At 37.2% G+C, this 24,232-nt stretch overlaps 1 pseudogene; it reads right to left on the reverse strand.

Annotated features, from left to right (window-relative positions):
• Nucleotides 1-4,005: 4,005 nt before the first annotated feature.
• Nucleotides 4,006-23,045, reverse strand: LOC135148466 (probable rRNA-processing protein EBP2 homolog; annotated as a pseudogene).
• Nucleotides 23,046-24,232: the final 1,187 nt, after the last annotated feature.

Here is a 24,232-nt window from a genome sequence, read left to right on the forward strand (position 1 = left end):
CACTAATTTCCAGAGCACCGACCGCAACTCATTTTGGATCAACTCATTTTTGAGCTTGCATTTATCTGTCTGTCTAAAAACTGCAGTGAAGCTCATCCGAATTGCTTTCATGCCACGTAACTTTCTAAATGCCACAATTGTTGTTCATTGATATGTCTACACTTTTGACCAGAAACTTTTGTTGTTCACTCAACAAGTCAATATCAAGCTTAAATTAATCTTTCATTTCATCATAATTCCTAGCCCGGACTAAAAACGCATGTTCATGTCGTCTTTCCGGTAATATCTACTCCCTCCGTCCCTTCCATTTCTTTACACTTTCCTTTTTGGGATGTCCCATCCATTTCTTTACATTTCAAAACTTACCCAAAATAGTCAATGGGTCCCACCACTTTCTCACTTTTCTTTCCTTTTCACACTACCTTTAATCCACTATATTCTTTTTATACATTAAAAATCAATGGGTCCCACCACTTCACCCACTTTTCTTTCTATTTTCCGTTACTTTATACATATTTCTTAACCTCCGTGCCCAACCCAAACGATAAGAAATGGGAGGGACGGAGGGAGTATTAATCTATGATTGTGTTCGAAGAACATAAAATGAAAGAATAAACTACAAGGTTTTAATTTCACAAAAATAAGTAATAACATAATTTAATAGAATTTAAGATATTGGTGGCAATGAGTTAAGAAAGAAGGCACAATTATTTGACTTAAAATCTGTTGTATTAGTTCTTCCTAACACGTATGAAGTGACATGATTAATTGAGATTAGGATTTGATTAGTTGGGCAGCGGTCCCAGGAAGCGCTTAGCCAACACATGGGCCATTGGATGAATATCCAATAGTCAGGATTATAACTTACGTTCAGCGCTTTTTAAACACTGGTTAAAAAACGTAAAAAATGCTGAACGTACTTAAATTTTTGTTTTAATCCTGACCGCTGGATATTTATCCGACGATTAAAAACTGAATATTGGTTAACCAATCCCTAACATACATATGCCAGGGACCTGGACCCTGAACCCTGATTAGTTATGCGTACCAGAAACTAGTTAGCTTCACTTGACCGTGACATCTCTACCTCAACTATAATCCCACTTCAGTCGTTCAACAAGCATGGACCGATGACATGTAACGTGTACTATCTGCATCATTCCCGGATTTAAACCAATAACTAATTTGGTGTGATATTCGTTCACCGTACCATGTGTTGAATTGAGAATTCGAGTACCACAAATTTTAAAATTCCAAATCCAGACCTCGTTTATACTTTCATTGATAAATAATTTTTGTAAATTTTAACTATATAAATTTGAATAATAACAGTTTTTTAGTTGTTGGAACGATCAAAATTAACCGTTTTACAATTTTTACTTCAAAAATCATAAATGTTTTGTCAAGAATAGTGTCCACCGATAATAATACTCTTTAAATATATGTTCCCTTCATTCCTACCAATATCATACGGTTTTTTTCACATGTACCTTAATGATTTTACAAAGTAAACTTTTAAACAACAAGGTTATGAAAATCCACGAGAAGCGACTAGTCGTATTGTATGTGCCAATTGCTATTTAGCTAATAAGCCCGTGGATATTGAAGTTCCACAAACGGTACTTCCAGATACTGTATTTGAAGCAGTTGTTCGAATACCTTATGATATGCAACTAAAACAAGTTCTTGCTCATGGTAAAGGGGTACTTTGAATGTAGGGGCTGTTCTTATTTTTTGAAATATTTGTTTTTGTATAAATAATTAAATGTTAAATATTTATTTAGAAAAAAATTAAAAATAATTTAACAAATAATATACTATAAAAATTTTAAAATACGTGTCAAATTGCAGCCCAAACATATATAATTAAATTAGATAAAAGGAAATATAAACAACAACCTTTACAAGTTGACAAGATCTCAATATCTCATGATGATAAATACCAAGTAGTATTTGCTTAACGAGGACACAAGGAGCAGAGGCCAGAGCCCATCCTTGATGGCTAAAGCCTAAAAGTATTTAACACATCATCCTTACCTGCTGCTCCCTCTATCTCTTTTTAGTTGTCACATTTCTATTTTTGTGGGTTAAATTGACTAAGTTTTGATTAAAAAATATAAGTCACTCTTTCGTTATTTTTAAAAACTGAAAATTACATCTTAAAGTAGATTAAAAGTTATTTCCAGTTATATATATTTTTTATTTTTTTAATTGATAAAATATTAATAAATCTCAGCAAACTTTGGTCAATTTGACCGGCACAAAATTAAATGTGACAATTAAAAAAAAGGACGGAGGGAGTAATAACATAAACTCAATTAACAAGCTTAAGGTCATCAGAAATTTAATATTGCAGTTAACTCAGCACCCAGCTGTAGCGTTTGTTAGAATAAATGTTGGCGGTTAGAGGAGCTGGCTAAACCTAGTTGCAACCAACTCCATTACCATAGTGATGTTGGGCAGGTCTGTTAGACTTGGGACCAAACCAAAACCCCTTTGTGTACGCTCAACAAATTTTACCAACAACTGCATGTGTAGGTTCAACACAACCTCTGTATCGAAAACTCACTGACCTAACAGTTGTTCGGGTCAGCTTACGTGCACCTTGCTCGAATATATATTTATTTTTTCGTGAAATCGCTGCTAGGACTTTGTTAAAGTGATCAAACATGATTTGTTATTACAAATTATGCATTATTGCAGGACATCATGTTATAAATGTTTTACCTAACGATGTTGCAATCTCTAATATATCAAAGGGACAAAAGGGTCAGCAATGGCAACTATTGTGTTACATATCTCATATTCTTTGCTTTATCTTCTTTCAAGTGATTATCACTTTCAAAGGTCCTAATCGATTTCAATAAAGCTTAATTAATGAATCCAAGTGTTTTGGGCCCATGCCTTGTTGGACTCTTATCTGAAGTTTATCCACATTGTTCCCCCTTTTATCTTGAAACAATAAAGAAAAATAAATTAATATTTGCATTGTTATATTTTTACCGACATTAAATTTCTCGATCTATAATAAATTACAACTAAAGTAAAAATTACTATTGAACATCTCCAAGAAATTATTTTAAACTTGATAAATATTTGTTCTAATATTTTTCGGGATGAGATGAGCGAGGATCAAACTTTAAGTGTTGGATAAGAACAGAAAATGAATCTAACGCTTGGCTATCTTCCAGACTTTAAGCGTGCTATTATTTGTCTTTCAGCAGTTTCAAAAATTTCAACCGACATTCTGTTAAAAAAATAAAATTCAACCGACATCTCGTGAAATTTGAAAGGGATCTGGTAATACAGAGAGCCAGGGCGTTATTGGGCTATTTACAGAAGTCCTGCACGATAATACTGATGCTATGGGTTTTTCTAGTGACTAGATCCAAAAACGAAAACATGTTATTGGCCCAAACAGTATTCTTTTTTTGTTTAAAGACGGGCCAATTGAATCAGAACATTAACTTTTCATTTTTGATCGAAAAGTAGTTGTGGCCAAAGTTTAAACAGATTTTTAAAAAGTTGGTCAGAGTTTCAAATTCTCAAAAAGATGGTCAAACTTTGGCTCCGATTTTTAAAAGTGTGGCTCCCGTTATATGTATTAACAGGAGTCTAACGGAAGCCACATTTTTAAAAAGCGAACCAAAGTTTGGCCACTTTTTTGAGAATTTGGAACTCTAGCCAACGTTTTGAAAATCAATTTAAACTTTGGACACAACTGTGAAGTTTACTCTTGATCAAATTAATTGATTTTTGATCGAATATGAAAAAGTATTCACATATTATTTACACTAGTAATTTGGCCCGTGCTTCGCACACGGTAATGTTAATATATTTAATTATATTTTATTTGTTTGTTAAATAATTAAATTTATTTCTTATTGTGTTCGTGCTTTCTTTTTAAATTTTATAATGTATCCTTGTCTCATATACATTTTAAATATATTACTTATTTTGTAAGCATATAGTAATTAGTCACAGTATCTTCACTGTGCATTAACATTAATTCACAATGATAATGTTCTCTAATTTAAATTAAGAGAATTTGAAAGTAGTGATTACAATTATTAATTGTCAAGAGAAAAAAAAGAACTTTAATGTTGCAGGGCTCACATTGACATTAGAGCAAAACTGTCATGGTAGACCACATGAGTAACAATTTAAGGGTATATTTTTCCGAAGTCCGCTAGTATTTCGACTTTGTAGCATTCACGAACCTATCCGTTCAAGTCTTCTTTTTCTTGTTCTCACAGAAACCTTTGCTGTAGTATTGCATATCATTAGTTAGTGGTCTCAGCAGTATTTTGCTTCTTCGTGTCTTTTTGCCTCCAAATCTATACTTTGACTCTTTAAACTCCCTGCCCTGTCTCTTTTTGTAGGGCTCCTGGTTTACCCTTGCCAGCACCTTGTCGTGCCTTGCCTCCAGAACGATCACCAAGATGCACCTCAGGTCTCTTTTTATTTAAGCTTTCAAATATATTTCCATCCTCAAATGATAAGCCGGTGTCAAAATCTTTTTCATCCCCAGGGAACCCACTTTGTTGCCTCTGCTTCCTCCACTTTTTAACAGATTCAATCCCGTTCTTCTTTTCCTTAGCCCTCTATTTTTTGTTTCTGAGACTTTTGACATCTTTTTGTTCTCTCTAGCCTTCCTTCTCTCCTCTGCTTCCTCGATCCTTCTTTTTTCTGTCAGAAGCCGTCCCTAACCTTTTCCATGTGATGACTGATGATCACTTTTCACCTTTTCAGCATAATAATCTTTATTCTTTAGGCCTTCAAAAAGAAATTTTCATTGATTTCAATTTCATATAGCTTCTCTAGTACTGTCAAGAACTTGGTTATAAAAGGATAACTCTCAGTTCAGGTCATCATTCGCATCCACCTCTTTCTCTTAGCTATGATCAAGAGTAAGCTTCCGTATCCAATCAATATTCTCCAGCCAGCTGACATTCCCAAGATTATCAAGTAGGCCAGCGCTGTCATATACTGCCGGATATGCTTAGCTTTATATCACCATCATCCTCTTCCTTCTACATCGTCTTCAGATTCTATGTTTTGGTCAGAGACTTCCACATCCAGATCTGCTACGTCAGCATTCTTCACTGCCTCCTTATCAGACGCCTTCCGTCCTTTGTGAACCATCATCATGCAATAAACCTAGAAACAGAAGCCGGGGATTAATTGTTGCGGCAGAGAATGTAAGAGAAGTTGCATAATTGTAAGACCTGCCTCTAAGGGCCCAATTATTAAATATGTAAGAACTTATCAAATTAATATACATCATTGGACATGCCTCAAAAATAATAAAATTGACTTATATTTATACACCTACTTTTTATTTGACTACTTAATGGAACCAGAGTAAATTTAATCTCTAAATAAACAGAATATTAGACCTCATCAAATAAATTTCCAAAAGAAAATATGAACCGTGATTATCATGAAGGTCTCTCACTTCGCTTAAAAATGAATTGTAGAGCACATATTTGGACAAAAAAAGAAATTATAGGGACATGATCTTTAGGCCGCCTTTTTTTCCATCCCGGGCATTAACCTCCCTGTATCACGTGAGCCAATTTTATTTTCCAAACTTGATGAAAATACAGAGCAACTGAAAGAGGCATAATATTTATTTTGAGCAGGAGAACTCTATGTAGACCAATTACAGGAGTTTGATTTTTGAAACCAATAATCCACACAAAATAAGATCGTCACAGCAGATGCACATGTTTTAAAATACAATAAACATGATCACCATACAGATTCGTGAAGTGCAATTGTGCAAGATCAAAATTAAACTCTGACTACTTGCTTATTTAAGAGGTCGGAGCTCTCAAAAGGATTCAAAAAATGAGATCATTTTGCCGCTTCTTCTCAAATATTGAGTTTATTATCAAGAAAATTCAACAATAGAATCACAATGATAATTGCTGGAAATGATATTGAAAAAATTGCAAGTAAAAAATATCAACAATTGCACCACACCGTTGTTTGGCAACTAAAAAAGGCACCTAGGAGGCCACATGCTGCAGTTAATCTCTGAATATATGGGTGCATACCAGCACACAGTTAGTAAAGGTAAAGGACAACCATTTAAACTTGAAAGTTATCCTGCAATGGACATACTTGGATCGAAACACTTAGTTGACTTCTATTGAAAATAACAAAAGCGACTTATTACCTAATAAGCTCCGAATTTTCTCAATAGCATCCTCTGATATGGGCCATCAGTAGAAAGAGACACTTTGCAGGCGTTATAAAGCTTCTGTATGGCTGGCATATTGTAAAACGCAAAACGCTACCAATTAACCTAACCTGGGAAACACTGCCAAAAAAAAGAGATGGTAAATTCCAATGGAAGTGTCCCCTAAATAACAGAAGCAGGCCCTCCTGTATATAAATATCGTATATTAATGAATGAAGAAGATATAATCGGAACCAAGTTGACAACCAGACATCCACATCACTTTAAATTCTTCTCATTCTTCATGGTTTCACAGTCATCCTGATTTTCTTTATGATATTAACAAAACCAGTCATCTCACAGGTGCCCTGATAAAGTCTAACTCATTTACTACTATATATATGTTAGGTCCTATAAACTCACTATATAAGTTGATATAGTGAACACAATCAAAAACACAGTATGACAATATAAGAGATTGAAAGCAGTAAACTGTTATTCACAAAGCTTAATCGGTTACAAAAACTCTCTCAGTGATTTATATCTTATCACTAAGAGCTGCTAGGGTTCTGTAAAATATACTCGATAACTCAACTCGTATAGAGTAACCCTAATCTGTGTTTATATATACACAGTTACAAAATCAATCTCTGATTTGATATCCTATAAATCAGCTATGTATTCTATCAATCAAAGATTGCTACTGTTTTCTGTTTGGTTTCCATAGTCAGCAAATCACTCCTCCGCTTCTATCCTTCCTTGAAGTATATCCGCTTCTGAGCTCTTTCCACGTGTAAACTCTGACGAGCCTTGACTATGTGTTAGGAATCAATAATTTTTGATGATAACATAAACATTTTGTAACATGTCTTACTTAGAACCTTTATCAAATTTCAGTTGTAATTGTTATGTTTCTTGTCTTTGGGAATTATCAACGGATGGGTAGAATAGGATGGCTAATTGTAAATATCCAATGCCATGTAATTTTATCTAAGTGAAGGATATTCAACTGATGAGATGTAACTATTCAACTGATGAAGACTGGATGATGTTTCAACTGATGAAAATCAAGCATTCAACTGAAGACAAAGTGTTCAACTGATAATGCTGAGGAATTCAACTGATGAGACTGGAACAGCATTCAACTGATGGAGTTTGTAATTCATTCAACTGATGAGCCAGGCATTCAACTGATAAAGTCAAGAGCAGTTGAAAGCAACCAGAACTTTCAACTGATGAAGCAAAGAGCAGTTGAAAGTGACTAGAGCTTAAGTCTGACAAATCACATGGATCGAATTTCACTAAAATAGTCATGGAAGCCTAATTAGGAAAATAAAGAAGAAGCAGAAACATACTTATCTCATGCAGTGCAATCTGGATCAAATCAAGGTGATGGTCAAAGATGAAGACATCTCAGAAAGCATGCATAAGACAAAGTTGTGCAGCATTGTTTTTAGATTAGAGTGCATTTTGTAATCTAGCTAAAAGCTTTGTAAAACTTGGAGTATATAACCAAGTTAGCAGCATCAGTTGAACTTGTTCAAATTACTTGAGAGAAAAATCTGAGAGTTAGAACTTGTTTTGAGTGATGAACCAGCAGCTGTGCGAATTGTAAACAATCCACAGATTCTTCTATATAAAATCTCACGGGTGGATCATTCAATCCACCCGTATTTTTAATACTTGGTGTTTTTCTGTTTACTGTGTTTAGTGTATCATTCTTGAATCTTTTAAATTTGTAAAAGATTGTATTCAACCCCCCCTTCTACAATCTTTCTCATAGTTGGTGTAAAATAACAATTGGTATCAGAGCCAGGTTCCCAACAAACAGGGAAAAAGATCAACACTGCTAGAGAAAGATGGGAAAGAAGGATGCTGGAGTGAAGATTCCTGTTCTTGACAAAGACAACTATTTTCACTGGAAAGTGAGAATGCATCTGCATCTGTTGTCCATTGATGAAAGCTATGTGAACTGCATTGAAAAAGGACCTCATGTCCCCATGAAGGTCTGCACAAGTATGGGAGCTGATGGTGAAGACATGGTAGGTAAGATGATTCCAAAACCTATCCATGAATATTCTCAAGAAGATACTGAAGAAGTGCACAAGGACAAGAAAACCATGAACCTTCTGTTCAATGGTTTGGATCAAGAAATGATTGACAGTGTTATTAGCTGCACAAGTGCTAAAGAAGTTTGGGACACCATCAGGACCATCTGTGAAGGAAATGAGCAAGTGAGAGAGAACAAAATGCAGCTTCTGATTCAGCAATATGAGTCATTCCATTTCAAGGCTGGTGAAAGTTTAAGTGATACATTTAACAGATTTCAAAAACTGTTAAATGGTCTAAAGTTGTTTGGAAGAGTATATCAAGTTAAGGATTCAAACTTGAAATTCTTAAGAGCTCTTCCCAAAGAATGGAAGCCCATGACAGTCTCTCTCAGAAATACACAAGAGTTCAAAGACTATACTCTAGAGAGACTGTATGGAACCTTAAAAACTTATGAGCTTGAAATGGAGCAAGATGAAGAGATTGAGAAAAGCCAAAAGAAAGGGCATTCATCTGTGGCTCTAATTGCATCTCTGGAGGATACTGTCAAGGACAAGGGAAAATCTCAAGTTGAAGAAACTGAAAAGTTGGTCAAAGAGGAGAGCTCAGAGTCAAGCAAAGGAAGAAGAAAGGAGAAAGAAGTAGCTGATTCTGGTGAAGAAAGTGATGGAATTGATGAGCATCTAGCCTTCCTGTCAAGAAGATTCTCCAAACTGAAATTCAAAAAGAATTTTAATTCTGCAAAATCTTTTAAAGGCAATCCCAAGTCTGATAGAAGCATGGTAGACAGATCAAAATTCAAGTGCTTCAACTGTGGGAATGCAGGTCACTTTGCAAATGAGTGCAGAAAGCCTAAAGTTGAGAAGAAGTCAAGTGAAAACATTGACTACAAAAAGAAATATTATGAACTTCTCAAACAAAAGGAAAGAGCATTCATCACAAAGGATGATTGGGCAGCTGGAGATGATTCTGATGAAGAGGAGGAGTTTGTCAATCTAGCTCTAATGGCCAACTCCACAGATCAAGAAGAAAACACTGGAAGCAGTAGTCAGGTATTCACTACAAACCTAGTTGAGTTAACTAAAGATGAATGCAATGCTACTATTAATGAAATGTCTACAGAATTGTATCATTTGCATGTTTCTTTAAAATCTCTCACTAAGGAAAATAGTAGGATTAAGGAAGCTAACACCTTTCTTAGTGATAGAAACAGTGTCTTAGAAGCTCAATTTATTGAGTTTGAGAAGCTGAAAATTGAGTGTCAGACAGCCAAGGATGATCTCTTGGTTGTTCTGAAAAGAGAAGAGATCATAAGAAAGCAGCTTGATAAGGAACAAGAGATTATTGCCAAATGGAAATCAGGTAGGGATGTTTCCACCAATATCATCAACATGCAAGGTAGAGAGACCTTTGTAGAGAATGAGTGGAAGAGGAATAAGAAAGTGCTTGAGATATCTGAGAACAGTTCAAGTGATGAGAATACTGATGATGATCATCAGTTGAAGAGCAAAGTCTCAACTGATGAGAGTCATCAGTTGAACAAAAACTCATCAGTTGACAAGAGTGTTCTCAAGAAGCTTAACAAGAAATATGGTCCTGTTAGAAAGAATTTTGTTAAAGGTGAGAATAGTTCTTCTGAGACCAGTAATAGTGTTAATAACACTCTTAATTCCAGTAACAAGAACAAGAAGAAGTTGGATACTAGTGAGCATAAATCTGAGGAGACTAAAAAGAAGAAAGGAAATAGAAATGGCAAAATAGGAGTCAACAAGCACACCAATTACACTCCCAATGCTAGTGCTCTTAGGAAAACCTGCAGTAAGTGTGGTAGTGTAAATCATTTATCTGCTAATTGTAAAACTGTGATTGCTCCTAATTTGTCTTTGCCTATTCCTATGACATCTGTTCCTCACATGAATTTATCTGCTATGAATATGATGCCTGGTTTATTGCCTCACAATCCTTATTCTCAGCCTAACATGCCATATATGTTCAATCCTTATTTCAATGCCTTTAACATGCCTCAATTTCATTCAAATTTGCATGGAATGAACAATGTATGCATGCCTCAAAGGCCTGTGTTTGAAAACAAAGTTGATATTCCAGTTTCTCAACCAAAACCAAAGATTGAACCTATTCAATCCAAGGAAAAGGTTGAGAAGGTGGAAAAGGCTGCTAAGACTAACAAATCTGGACCCAAAGCAATTTGGGTACCAAAATCAACTTGATCTGTTTGTGAAATGTGTGCAGGGAAACCACAAGAAGAATTTGTGGTACTTGGATAGTGGATGCTCCAGGCACATGACTGGTGATTCCTCCCTGCTCACAAAGTTTGTGGAGAAAGCTGGCCCTAGCATTACCTTTGGAGATGACAGCAAAGGATATACTATGGGATATGGCTTGATTGCAAGAGAGAATGTCATCATTGATGAAGTTGCATTGGTGTCTGGTCTTAAGCACAACTTGCTTAGCATCAGTCAGCTCTGTGACAAAGGTTACAAAGTAAATTTCACTTCTGCAGCCTGTGTTGTCACCAAAGGAGATGACAACAATGTGGTTCTGATTGGACAAAGAAAAGGAAATGTGTATGTAGCTGACTTCAATTCTGTCAAGTCTGAATCTATCACTTGCCTTCTCAGCAAAGCAAGCTCAGATGACAGTTGGCTATGGCATAAGAGATTGTCTCATCTAAATTTCAAAACCTTGAATGAGTTAGTAAAGAAGGACTTGGTAAGAGGTCTACCAAAGCTGGAATTCTCAAAAGATGGACTTTGTGGAGCCTGTCAGCTAGGAAAGCAAAAGAGAAGCTCTTTCAAAAGCAAAACTCTTTCATCAATTGTGAAGCCCCTTCAGCTCTTGCATATGGATTTGTTTGGACCAGTTAACATCATGTCTATTTCAAAGAAGAAATATTGCCTAGTGATTGTTGATGATTTTTCAAAATTCACTTGGACTTTCTTTCTGCATTCTAAGGATGAAGCTGGGAAAATCATCATCAATCATATCAAGGCATTAAACAACAATCCAGATGTCAAAGTTGGAAGGATAAGAAGTGACAATGGGACAGAATTCAAGAACTCTGTGATGAAAGAATTTTGTGAAGAAGAGGGAATTACTCATGAGTTCTCTGCACCAAGAACTCCACAACAAAATGGTGTTGTTGAAAGGAAAAATAGAACTCTTATTGAGGCTGCAAGAACCATGATTAATGAAGCTCAACTTCCAACCTATTTTTGGGCTGAAGCTGTGAACACTGCTTGCTTCACTCAAAACATTTCACTAATTACCAAACCTCATAATCTAACTCCCTTTCAACTCTTCAAAGGAAAGAAGCCAACAATTAGCTTTCTTCATGTATTTGGATGCAAGTGTTATGTTCTAAGAAATCAAGGTGAAAATCTTGGAAAATTTGAGGCCAAGGCAGATGAAGCTATTTTTGTTGGATACTCTGATGGAAAATCATTTAGAGTATATAATCTGAGAACCAACATTGTTATGGAATCAATCCATGTGGTTTTTGATGATAAGAAGATTCAAGGATTCTCAGATGAAGGATTTCATGATAATCTCAGATTTGAAAATGAAGGTGAAGGTGATCTGTATGACAGTGATGATGATGATGACATTATTCAAAATGTTGGAATTAATCCTGGAATTAATATTCCAACTGATGACTCTCTAGTGCAAGGAACAACTGCAACTGGAAATTCAACTGAAGCATCAGTTGAAACTACATTGGAGGGATCAGTTGAAACACCTCAAGGATCATCAGTTGAAAGAATGTCTCAAAGTTCCAATCAGTCTAGAAATAATGAGATGTCAAATTTAGGGGGAGCTTTCCAACATGGAAACCTGAACTTCAACAATGAAGCCACATCATCAAGACAATCACTTCCACCCCAAAGAAAGTGGACAAGGGATCATCCTTTTGAGCTAATTATTGGAGATGCAAATGCATCTGTACAAACAAGAAGAGCAACTCAAGATGAATGTTTGTATAGTGCATTCCTTTCACAGGATGAACCTAAAGTCATAGAAGATGCTCTCAAAGATGCTGATTGGGTTCTTGCTATGCAAGAAGAATTAAATCAATTTGAGAGAAACAATGTATGGAAGCTGGTACCCAAGCCTAAAAACAGAACAATTGTAGGAGTAAGGTGGGTATTCAGAAACAAGGTGGATGAGAATGGAGTTGTCACCAGGAACAAGGCAAGACCTGTTGCTAAAGGATACTCTCAATCTGAAGGAATTGATTTTGATGAGACCTTTGCACCAGTTGCAAGACTGGAAGCAATAAGAATGTTCCTGGCTTATGCTGCTCATGCAAACTTTAAAGTTTATCAAATGGATGTCAAGAGTGCTTTTCTAAATGGTGAACTGGAAGAGGAGGTATATGTCAGTCAGCCTCCTGGTTTTGAGGATCCAGAATTTCCAGAGTATGTTTACTTTTTATTAAAAGCACTCTATGGACTAAAGCAAGCACCAAGGGCATGGTATGACACTCTGTCTCAATTCTTGTTAGATAATCATTTTTCCAGAGGAACTGTGGATAAAACACTATTTTACAGAAATGTAAATGGTGCCTTTATTCTGGTTCAAATTTATGTAGATGACATAATCTTTGGTTCTACAGATGAGAAACTTTGCAAGAAGTTTGCTAATCTAATGAAAAGTCAGTATGAAATGAGCATGATGGGAGAGCTCACCTACTTTCTTGGTTTACAAGTTAAACAAGTAAAGGAAGGTATATTCATAAATCAAACTAAGTACATTTATGATCTACTTAAAAAGTTTGATTTATTGGATTGCAAAGAAGCTAAGACTCCCATGCCAACAGCCACCAAATTAGAGTTAAGTCCTAATGAGAAATCTGTGGACATCTCTAATTATAGAGGCATGGTTGGTTCTCTTTTATATTTGACAGCTAGTAGACCAGATATTATGTTTTCTACATGCCTCTGTGCTAGATTTCAATCTGATCCTAAAGAATCACATCTTATTGCTATAAAAAGAATATTCAGATATCTTAAGGGAACACCAAATCTTGGTATTTGGTACCCTAAAGACTCTGGATTTGATCTAATTGGATATTCAGATGCTGATTTTGCAGGATGCAAAATTGATAGAAAAAGTACAACAGGCACCTGTCAATTTCTTGGTGACAGATTGATTTCTTGGTTTAGCAAAAAGCAAAATTCTGTATCAACCTCTACAGCTGAGGCTGAGTACATTGCAGCTGGAAGCTGTTGTGCACAATTATTGTGGATGAGAAATCAATTACTTGATTATGGATTAAATCTCTCAAAAATCCCAATATTTTGTGACAACACCAGTGCTATTGCTATAACTGAAAATCCAGTACAACACTCAAGAACCAAGCACATTGACATCAAATACCACTTCATTAGAGAACATGTGATGGCTGGTACTGTTGAAATGCATTTTGTTCCAAGTGCAGAACAGATTGCAGATATCTTCACAAAGCCTCTTGATGAATCCACATTCACAAGGTTGGTAAGTAAATTAGGTATGTTAAATTTCTCCTAATTTAGAGTGAATTTTTCTGTAATTTGGCAGCCAGAATTTGATTAATTTTGATTTATCAAAATTGAATTAGTTATAATTCTGGATAAAGTCTATAATATTTCAACTGATGAACTAGTGAAATTGTTTCAACTGATGTTTGAAACAATATCCTCTTGTTTTGTTTTTCATTCAACTGATGACACCAGTTGAAGACGCTCTCAACTGATCTTCATCAGTTGAATAGGAAGTTTAAAGAGGCGCTTATTTCATCCGTTGAAAGTATTATCAGATCTGAGCCGTTGAAATTTCTTTTGTCTCTCTCCTACTTTATACACACGATCGTGTGTGTAATTTTTGTAGAGTTCAATAAGAGTAATTTCTTCTCAACGGTAATTTCTCAGCCAATCACAGCAATTTTCTGAGAAAGTATTTAAGTGTTTTAATTTATTTTCACCTCCTTTCATCTCACTCTTTCGAATTTTTCAAGTTCTCTTCTCTCTCTCTGTGCAAAAGCAAACTCTAATTTTTCCTCAAGCTTTCTCTGTAACTGCAATGGCACCCATGAAGAAGTATACTGCACCAAGTGGGTTTATCTATGAGAAGAACAACTTTGCGTCATTTGTGGATACTAAAGCTGTGGAGGAGAAGGAGTATCACAGGATGATGGAGTTCATCAAGTCAAGTCAGCTCTCTTATGCTATGACTGAAGCTCCTATCATCTACCATGAGATAGTGGAGGAAATGTGGACCTCTGCAGAGTTTAATAGTGAGGATGAAACTCTAACTTTCTCTGTCAATAATAAGACTCATTCTGTTAATGCTGATGTTATGAAAGCATGCTTTAAGATTCCTGAAGATACTGTTTTATCTTTGCCTAGTGATAATCAGTTGGTTAATTTACTTTATGCCATGAATTATGTTTTGCCAACTGATGCCTTAGGTAAAATAGAAAGAAGGGGTCTTAGAAGAGAATGGAGTTATTTATGTGATGCTTTTATTAAGGCATTTTCTGGTAAGATTAGTAATTTCAATGCTCTCACTTCCCAGATTTTGCAAATGCTTTACATGTACCTGACTAATGAATATTTCAATTTTGGTGGTTTGATGATCCAAGAAATTGGGGAGAAACTAGGTGATAAAACTAGTAGACCTAGGAATATTTATTATGTCAGGTTTCTTATGATGCTAGCTAATCATCTCAACAAAAAGCTGGTTATTACTAACAAGGAAGCCAAGCTTCCTAGTTTTGTGCAGGAAAAGAGAGTCTTTAAAGACCTCTTCAGGATGAAATTGTACCCCTCCTTGGAGGTGGTGTACCTGCCAATAATGGAGGCTGGAAAGCAAAAAGAGGTACATGGCTTTCCTACTACTCTCTCTCAACCCTCAACTTCTTTGCTTTCTGCTATCAGGGCTGTTGAAGAGGCCCATCAACAGCCTACACAAGTAGCAAAACCCTCTAAAACCAAGTCTTCTAAACCAACCTCAGATGCCTCCCAAAAGGCATCTGTTGTAAAAACTAAGAAACACAAGCCTGAGGGGAGTGTGATTGGAGGTTGTGAGGGGGAGGGAAAGGGTGAACATCAAAGAAGCCCTAAGCATAAGGATGGAGAGGTGTGTGTTAACCAGCCTAGCCACTCTGCAGTCTCCCAAAAGACTGTAGATGTTAATATGGATTTAAGCACATCCCTAGCAGCATCCTCCCAAAAGGATGTTGTTATTGAAAACAGTCCTCAGCCAAGGACACAGTCAAAAAGGGGGAGGGACACCACTTCTTCACCAATAAAAGCCTATGGGAGAAAGAAGCTAAGAAGTGACAAACTGAAGCACTCTGCACACACACAGGCATCCATTCTGGATTTTATGCCTTTAACTTCTCAAAGTCAGATTGATGTGACTCCAATAAATGTGGAGTCACAGCCCCTCTCTTCATCTCAACCAATCACCCATATTCATGATCTTACTATTTCCACAACTCAAACACAATCCCCAACCTCTTCTGTGGATGTGGAATTGATCCACACCACACTTGTAAATTCTCCATCTTTAGATTTCATGGAGAAGTCCCCCTCTGAGATTGATCATCATCACTTTGATGATTTGTTGGATCTTTCTCTTCCAATTCCTTCTTTTGTGACAGTGTGCTCTGTGGATATACCATTAAAATCAATCACCACAGACTCAACTATCACAGCCTCTAAACCTATTTCTTCATTTTCTTCAACTGATCTTCCTCATCAGTTGACAAGTGTTTGTCCTTCAACTGATCTGCTTAACAGCTCTCATCAGTTGAATGCATCCTCTACTCATGTTTCAACTGATGTCTCTCATCAGTTGACAACTGCTGCTACTTCAATTACTTTATCTTCTTCTACAGCAGTTGATCACATGGTAGCACAAACACTTTTAGGATTGAGTGGAGTGAGCTATGGAGTGGAGAGGCAGCCTAGTGAGCTGGCAAAAGGAGAGGGTGTGGAGAGTCTGGCATTTTCTTCTAGCCAGGAAAAAGGAGAGGATAAGAGTGACCCTTTAGTAAGGGTAAGTGAGGGAGAGGTGAGTTGTGTGGTGAGCCAAGGGGAGCCCTTGATGCAAGAACAGAGAGAAATTGAGAGAAATGCAGGTGTCAGTGAAGGGTTTAGTGAACAAGAGTTTCAAGCTGAATACAGATCCATATTGGATGGTGTTTCACTAGACCCTGAGACTTTTACTCATGGGATGTCTTCCATTCAAGATTTTGCCAGATTGGATAATCAAGCAGCTGAGAGGCACCTCAATCTGATTCACACTACATCTTCTATGCTTAGAGCAAAGGAGGCATTTACAGCTTTGCCTGCCAATGCTGGAGATGATTTTCATTATGATGCTAGTGATGAAGACCTCAATGATACTCTTGAGGAATCCCTTGGTGAACAACCTACAACTTCTCTACCTTCATGGCTCTCCATGCAATTTGCCAATGCAGCTGTTGTTAGCATGGAGCTGGAAAGGCAAGCCTCCACCATTCTTCAATCACAACCTGGAAACTCATCTTCTCCAGCCATCTCTGCCACCATTGCCAGTCAAGCACTAGACAACCTCAAGCTTCACAAATATCAATCTCTCCATTTTCAGAAAGAGATAGAGCATCTCAATTTTCTTATTGGCTCTGTTAAGACTGATCTGACCAAACAAATTGATGAAAAGCTTCCAGCTCAGGTCAAATCAGCTCTTTCTGCATCTGAGCAAAAACAACTACAATTGGAGAAGCAAGTGGATGCTCTGGAAGGAAATGTCTATATCTTAAACTCTAGAATGGAGGAGATGTTGCAGCATCAAAGAATTCAGACTGGACTTCTTCAACATCTTCTTCTTGCCTCTGGTGTTTCTCTTCCTAGTCCATCTACACTTGCTGCTAACAAAAAGGGGGAGAAAGAATTACCAACTCCTGCAGAATTGATCAGTCAAATTCCTCCCCCTTTCCACACTGAAAGGGAAAAGCAGAAGATTGCAAGGATGAAAGAATTGGACTCCATTGCAAAGAGAGTGGCTCAACTGGGCAAGAAATCATCTACATCTTCTACAGCCACCACAGCTCAAATCTCTTTTCCAACCACAACCACAATTCTCAGGGTAATTACACCTGAGATTGTTATTCCCTCCAAGACAGAAAAGGGTGAGCCATCATTTCTGAATGAGTTCAAGCCAATTCTGTTTCCAAACAATTGTGGTTACTCCAGGCCTGGAAAAGACTCAAGCTCAATCTACTTTCCACTAGCCAGGCCTGACAAAAATGAATACAAGCTTTTGGGCCAAGAAATCAAAAGTTATAAAGACTGTGCAGATGTGGCCTTAAAGGCTCATTTTGCCATCATCTATAGAGAAGGCCAGAAGCTGTTTATTGGAACTGGCCATCCTCACTACTCATTTGCTAAAGCTGAAGAGGTGGCCAGAGAATGTGAAAAAGAGGAGTTTGAATCTCAACTCTCTCTAAATCAAATAGAGGTTGATGAAAGGTATGCTATTGAGCTGGAAGAGGAGTTGGCAGCTGAGCTTTTAAATGAGGAAAGATTGCCTCTTGAATCTTCTCCAAAGAAAAAGAGAGTCAAATCTAAGACTAAGATGCCTGAGGCAGCCAAGAGAAGAGAAGAAGTGCCAGAAAAGCCTATCTCAAAGCCTTCTTCTCCAATCAAGGACACCACAGTGGTACATCCAGATGTCAACTTCCATGATGAGCCAATAATGCCAAAGGAGGAGCCAGTTGACTTGGAAGATATCCCAATTCCAGCTTTTCTTGTTCAAGAACCTTCCAAGCCAAAGAAGAAAGTCAAGTCTGTTGCTAAGAAGATGGCTAACTCTCCTAAACCTCCAAAAGAACCTGAAAATCCTGATGACTATCTGATCATTGCTAACATTGAAGAAATTTCTGAGTTGGAGCTGGAGCTGGATGATCTTCAAGAAGTAAGAGGAATAGAAGCAACTTCAAAGTTACCTGAAAGATTGGTATTCTCTTACAAAAACAAGGGTGATGTCATCTGGCCTCTTCACAGAGTTCTGAAATCTGAGGGATTCAGTTCTCTAACAAAAATATATGGATCTATGAAGAGGACTGGAGGATTTACACCACCTGCAAAGCAAATGGTACTAAAGAGAATCCTTGAGATCAGGAAGGAATGGAACTCAGATGCTAGTCTACAAAGAAGGCTGAAAATTCCCTACACTGGAAAGAAAATTCATCATGAACCTACTCCAGTTATGGAATTTAGGGACAATCAAGGTGTTAGGAGATTTTTCAGACCTAAAGATCAACTCAAGGTTGCTAGCTTGAATACTCTGAAGACTCTCCAATCCAAGCTCAACAGACAAGATAGTGATGAAGAATGGTTCTACAGGATCTTTCAGAAGCAAATCAATATTCTTGAAGAAAAACTTAAGTCCAGAAGAAGAAGATCTTCTAGGAACAAGTAACTGCTCAGTCTAGAGGAGCATAATCATCTGTAATCTTTTCTAACTCTTGTATTTAAATTCTGCATTTTATTTTATTAATGTTTTTGTTATCATCAAGTGTAGAATTTATGTCTGCATCTTCTCCAGTCATAAATTGGGGGAGATTGTTAGGAATCAATAATTTTTGATGATAACATAAACATTTTGTAACATGTCTTACTTAGAACCTTTATCAAATTTCAGTTGTAATTGTTATGTTTCTTGTCTTTGGGAATTATCAACGGATGGGTAGAATAGGATGGCTAATTGTAAATATCCAATGCCATGTAATTTTATCTAAGTGAAGGATATTCAACTGATGAGATGTAACTATTCAACTGATGAAGACTGGATGATGTTTCAACTGATGAAAATCAAGCATTCAACTGAAGACAAAGTGTTCAACTGATAATGCTGAGGAATTCAACTGATGAGACTGGAACAGCATTCAACTGATGGAGTTTGTAATTCATTCAACTGATGAGCCAGGCATTCAACTGATAAAGTCAAGAGCAGTTGAAAGCAACCAGAACTTTCAACTGATGAAGCAAAGAGCAGTTGAAAGTGACTAGAGCTTAAGTCTGACAAATCACATGGATCGAATTTCACTAAAATAGTCATGGAAGCCTAATTAGGAAAATAAAGAAGAAGCAGAAACATACTTATCTCATGCAGTGCAATCTGGATCAAATCAAGGTGATGGTCAAAGATGAAGACATCTCAGAAAGCATGCATAAGACAAAGTTGTGCAGCATTGTTTTTAGATTAGAGTGCATTTTGTAATCTAGCTAAAAGCTTTGTAAAACTTGGAGTATATAACCAAGTTAGCAGCATCAGTTGAACTTGTTCAAATTACTTGAGAGAAAAATCTGAGAGTTAGAACTTGTTTTGAGTGATGAACCAGCAGCTGTGCGAATTGTAAACAATCCACAGATTCTTCTATATAAAATCTCACGGGTGGATCATTCAATCCACCCGTATTTTTAATACTTGGTGTTTTTCTGTTTACTGTGTTTAGTGTATCATTCTTGAATCTTTTAAATTTGTAAAAGATTGTATTCAACCCCCCCTTCTACAATCTTTCTCATAGTTGGTGTAAAATAACACTATGTAAACTCTGATCAGACTTTATCAAACTCTGATCAGCTCCCAGCTTAAACTCTGATCACTCCTGTTCTAAAACAAACTTTAAGAACATTAGTAATCATCAATTATATCTAACAATCTCCCCCAACTTGTGCATAAATATGTTATGTGCAAGTTAACAGATAATTGATGATGTCAAAACAAATAAATCAAATGCAACAGAGTTTAGCTATATAATCATAACAGAAAACTTTTTAAACTTACAGATACTTTACTCCTTAGCTTCATAGACACCATTGGTTGTCTTTAAGTATTCTCTGAGGAGTTCTCTTTCAGCTTCTGCAAGTGCTGTGATCATCTGTCTCTTGATCTCTCTTAGTTCTGGATCTGAAACTCCAGTTTGATAGATTGCAGCTCTAAGATCATAGATCTTGTTTCTTCTCATGTCTTTATCCAGCCTGATGTAATAACCTTTGTCAGACTCTTCATTGAAACTAAGAGTACTGATTCCAGCTATTGTTTCTATTTTTGCTGAATTCTTCTTCATCTCAACTAGCTGACCTTGATAATTGAAGTACTTAGGAATAAAAGGTCCAGCATTCTTGTTTCCTGTTATACCCATTTTTCTCTTGATTTGATCCTTGATCAGATTTGAGATGTGCTGACATGATCTGTTCTTCACTTGAAATATGTACTGAACATATCTCAACTCCTCCCAGTGTTTAGCATAGAGATCAGCTTCAATAACTCTAAACACTGTTCCATCAGACATAAAGTAGATAAGAATGTTATCACCTCTGTCATTCTTTACCAGTTGGACTGAATCAAGTTTGTCCATTCTTTCTTGCAATGCTCCAGTCTTGGGTGCACAGAGAGATGAGGGGTCTGTTGACATTGATCCTATACTCTGATCAAATTTTTCATATTTAGATCCTAGTCCTCCTTTATCTCTTCCTGCTTTTCGATGAGAGATTGGTTGAATTGAGCCCTTGTCGAAATTTATCTCAGTCATCAGACTTGGCTTTGCAAATCCTGGCAATGGGGTTGTTGTTGGTTTAAACACAACTTGAGCCTTGTCAGAGGTTGTATCTTTCTTTGCTTCCTCATTAACTTGAGCTGTGTCAGAGGTTAATTTTTCTTCTTGTGATTCTGCAATATGAGCTTTGTCAGAGATTGCAGCTTCTGATTTCTTTCCTTTTACAACTTGATCTTTGTCAGAGGTTGTAGGCTTCTTCTGAATCCAGCCTTTCTCAAGGCTATCATCTACTATGCTTTTGCCTTTGCTTGTATATTCATCTTCAGAGTATACCTTTTTGATTGGTAAACTCTGATCAGCAATAGTAGTTTCCTTGATCATTATTCCTTTTTCCTTTGGTCTGGCAGTTGATTTTGCAGGTTTCTGGATTTTGCCTGAGGTTATAGCTTCAACATATTCTTTCTTCAGTTCAGCTTCCTCTGCAGCAATCAACTCCAAATCCAATTTAGCTTCTGGATTTTCTTGTTCAAATATCAGTCTAGCATATTCTTCATCAGTCATTGGTTTATCTGATCCAGCCACTGGTCTTTGCTTTGATCCAGATGTGACATTGTGTGTTGGAGCTGGAGCAGACTTTGAGCTTTGCTTAGACTGTTTTGCACTGTCAGAGTTTGAAACTCTTCCACCAGTTGCAGCTTGAAATCTCTTGTTCTTTGTGAAGTCATCCACATCATCATCATCATCATTTTTCTTTCTTTTCAGAGTTTGAGAAGTAGACTTGCATTTGACTTGTGCTACTCTCTCCCCCTTTTTGACATCATCCTCATCAGGAATCAGTACTGAGGTTATCAGAGAAAGTGAAGATTGGATGGCTTCAAGCTGTTTAGACATTGTCTCTTGAGTGGACTCAATGTTTGACATCCTCTGTTCCAGAGATTGATTTGCAGATACCAGCTTCTTCATGTCTTCCTTCAGAGGTAGTAAGTGCCTTTTCTTGTCCATATTCTGAGTTTCCTTAAAGTTAGCTACCTCTGTTCTAAGACCATCTACTGACTTAGATGTCTGAGCATGAGCAGTATGAAATGTCTTCAGATATAGAACTGTGGCTTTGAGGCTTGACATGACATCAGAGTTTGTAATTTTATTCTCTGCCATAGATAAGAATTCTTCAGCCTTTGCTGGCTCCAGAGAATGCTGGTGACTCAGCCAGAGTTTATCCCATACTTCATTAGGTGGATCAACCTGAAGATCCCTGGGAAGAGGCTCAGAGTTTGGCTTCAGAGTTTGCAGTCTGGCATTGTATTGACTGGTAGACTCCCACTTCTGTTGTTGAAGGGACATGGGGACTTCATCCTCATTTTCATCATCTTCATTTTCATCATCCTCATCATCATCAGATGCAGGATCAACATCATCTTGAACAGGATCTGGAACAACTTTCTATTGATCTGCAGATTTTGATTTGCTGGGCTCTTTATCAGCCTTAGCAAGTGACTGCAATGCTTCCAATGCTACCTTGTCAGAGTCTTCAATTACAGCATCTGATTTGTAATTTTCTGGAGATGTATCATGAATTATGGCACCCTCAGGAAATTTCAATGGAGAATGAGGAATTGGAGTGGAGGGTCCATGATCAGAGATTGGAGTGTGAGGATCAGACAATGTTGTCCCAGCTTCAGTTGTAACTGGTTCTTTGCAGATTATTTCCTCATCTACTTCTGATGAAGTAGAAGATGCTGTAGCAGTAGAGAGTGGAACAGCTTGAAGAGGATGCACCATCAGAGCTTGAGAAGAATCAGGAAGTGTAGTGGATGGTGCTTGCTCTTCCTCAAGAGTGAAATCTGTGATCTCAGTAATAGGTACCTTTGCCTTCTTAGGCTTGTTTGCCCTTGCTTTAAATCTAACTTTTCTGGACTGAGGGCTAGCCTGAGAAGGTTCAGAGTTTGTTGCAGGAGAGGCTTCCAGATCATCATAGTCATAAGCTGCAACAAGTCTCCTTCTTTTCTGCTTTGGTGGAGAAGCAGCTTCAGAGTTTAAAGTCTTAGAGACTGTATCAGAGTTTATTGTAGGAACTGTATCAGAGTTTGTTGGCACATCAGACTTTGTCTTCAGAACTTGTGTAGCAACAGAGGTTCTGGTCTTCACAGTGGATGGGGTTGCATCAGACTTTGTAGCCCTTGCTGACTTTGATGCAGAAGATCTGCTTGCTGTGGGAGTTCTGGAAGGTTGAGGTTGTTGTTGTTGGACTGGGGGCAAATCCATCCTAGCTCTAACTGGAGCTGGAATTAGGAGGGGCCTCTGGATTGGATACTTCTCATCTTTTGAGATGAGGTCCTTGAACACCCTTTTATGAAGCCTAAAGGGCTTGATCTCATCATCAACAGCAAAATCCACCTCACCAACAGTGGCATTAAACAATAATTGACAGAATCTTGAGAAATATATGACTTGTCTATTTTCATGCATTCTTTCACCAATATTTCTAATAACTAATCTACCAAAATCAAAATTAGTAGAGTAGATCAGAGAATACCCAATTTGTAGCATATCCATGGGTATAGCATCCCAGTTGGTGCTCTTCTTCTGGAAAGCCCTCGTGATACAGTCAAAGAAGAAGCTCCATTCCCTTCTTAGTCCTGGACGCTTTAATTGTCCCAATTTATCAAGGGATTCACTGTATCCCAGAGCATTCATCATGCCCCTGAGATTGGTATCTCCATTTGTGATGTAAGCTGCATTCTCTGGCATGTTGAATGCTTGACGAACTGTGGCTGGAGTAACAGCATACTCCTCCCCTTCATATGCGAACACAATAGATGGTGATCCATCTGCACCACCATTATCATATTGCCCTGTCCTCCAAAAAGTGATGATTTGGCTTCCAGAGAGTCTGGCAGGAGCAGTAAGAGCAGTACCCAGGACACTCTGTGCCAGGAATTGCTGGATTGGATGATAATCCCTTGGAGCATCTGCTGTGTTAAGAATGGCAACGTGGTTGTTGGGAACAAATTCCACACCTGCATGAATAAACGCTGAAGTCGCCATTAGAACAGAGTTTGTAAAGGAAGAAAGGTGTTTGAGAAAGTGTGTAAGAGAAGATTTGAGTTGCAGAGAGAAAAGCTTAAGAGTTTGTTGAGAGAGTGTGTGTAAAGATGAAGTGTATAAGTGAATAATAAGCAATAAAATCTGATGTGATAAACTCTTCAGATTTTGTTTAGCTGTACACGCTTGGGCTTTTGTTCAGCTGTACACCTGTCAGATTTTAACTGGTAGATGAGTGTTAGTGGCATGGAGAAAAGAAAATAGTAATCATGAGCGCAGTAAAACTTGTGCAGCTATAAATGCTGATTACACGTTCTCCTATTAAAATGTTTTACATGTAAGCCCACTAACAATACAGCCGTTTGGTACACTCTCTTCACATTCTCTGAATATTTAAACTCCTGAGA

The sequence above is a fragment of the Daucus carota genome, chromosome 8 (assembly GCF_001625215.2).
Source record: "Daucus carota subsp. sativus chromosome 8, DH1 v3.0, whole genome shotgun sequence".
Taxonomy (NCBI): domain Eukaryota; kingdom Viridiplantae; phylum Streptophyta; class Magnoliopsida; order Apiales; family Apiaceae; genus Daucus; species Daucus carota.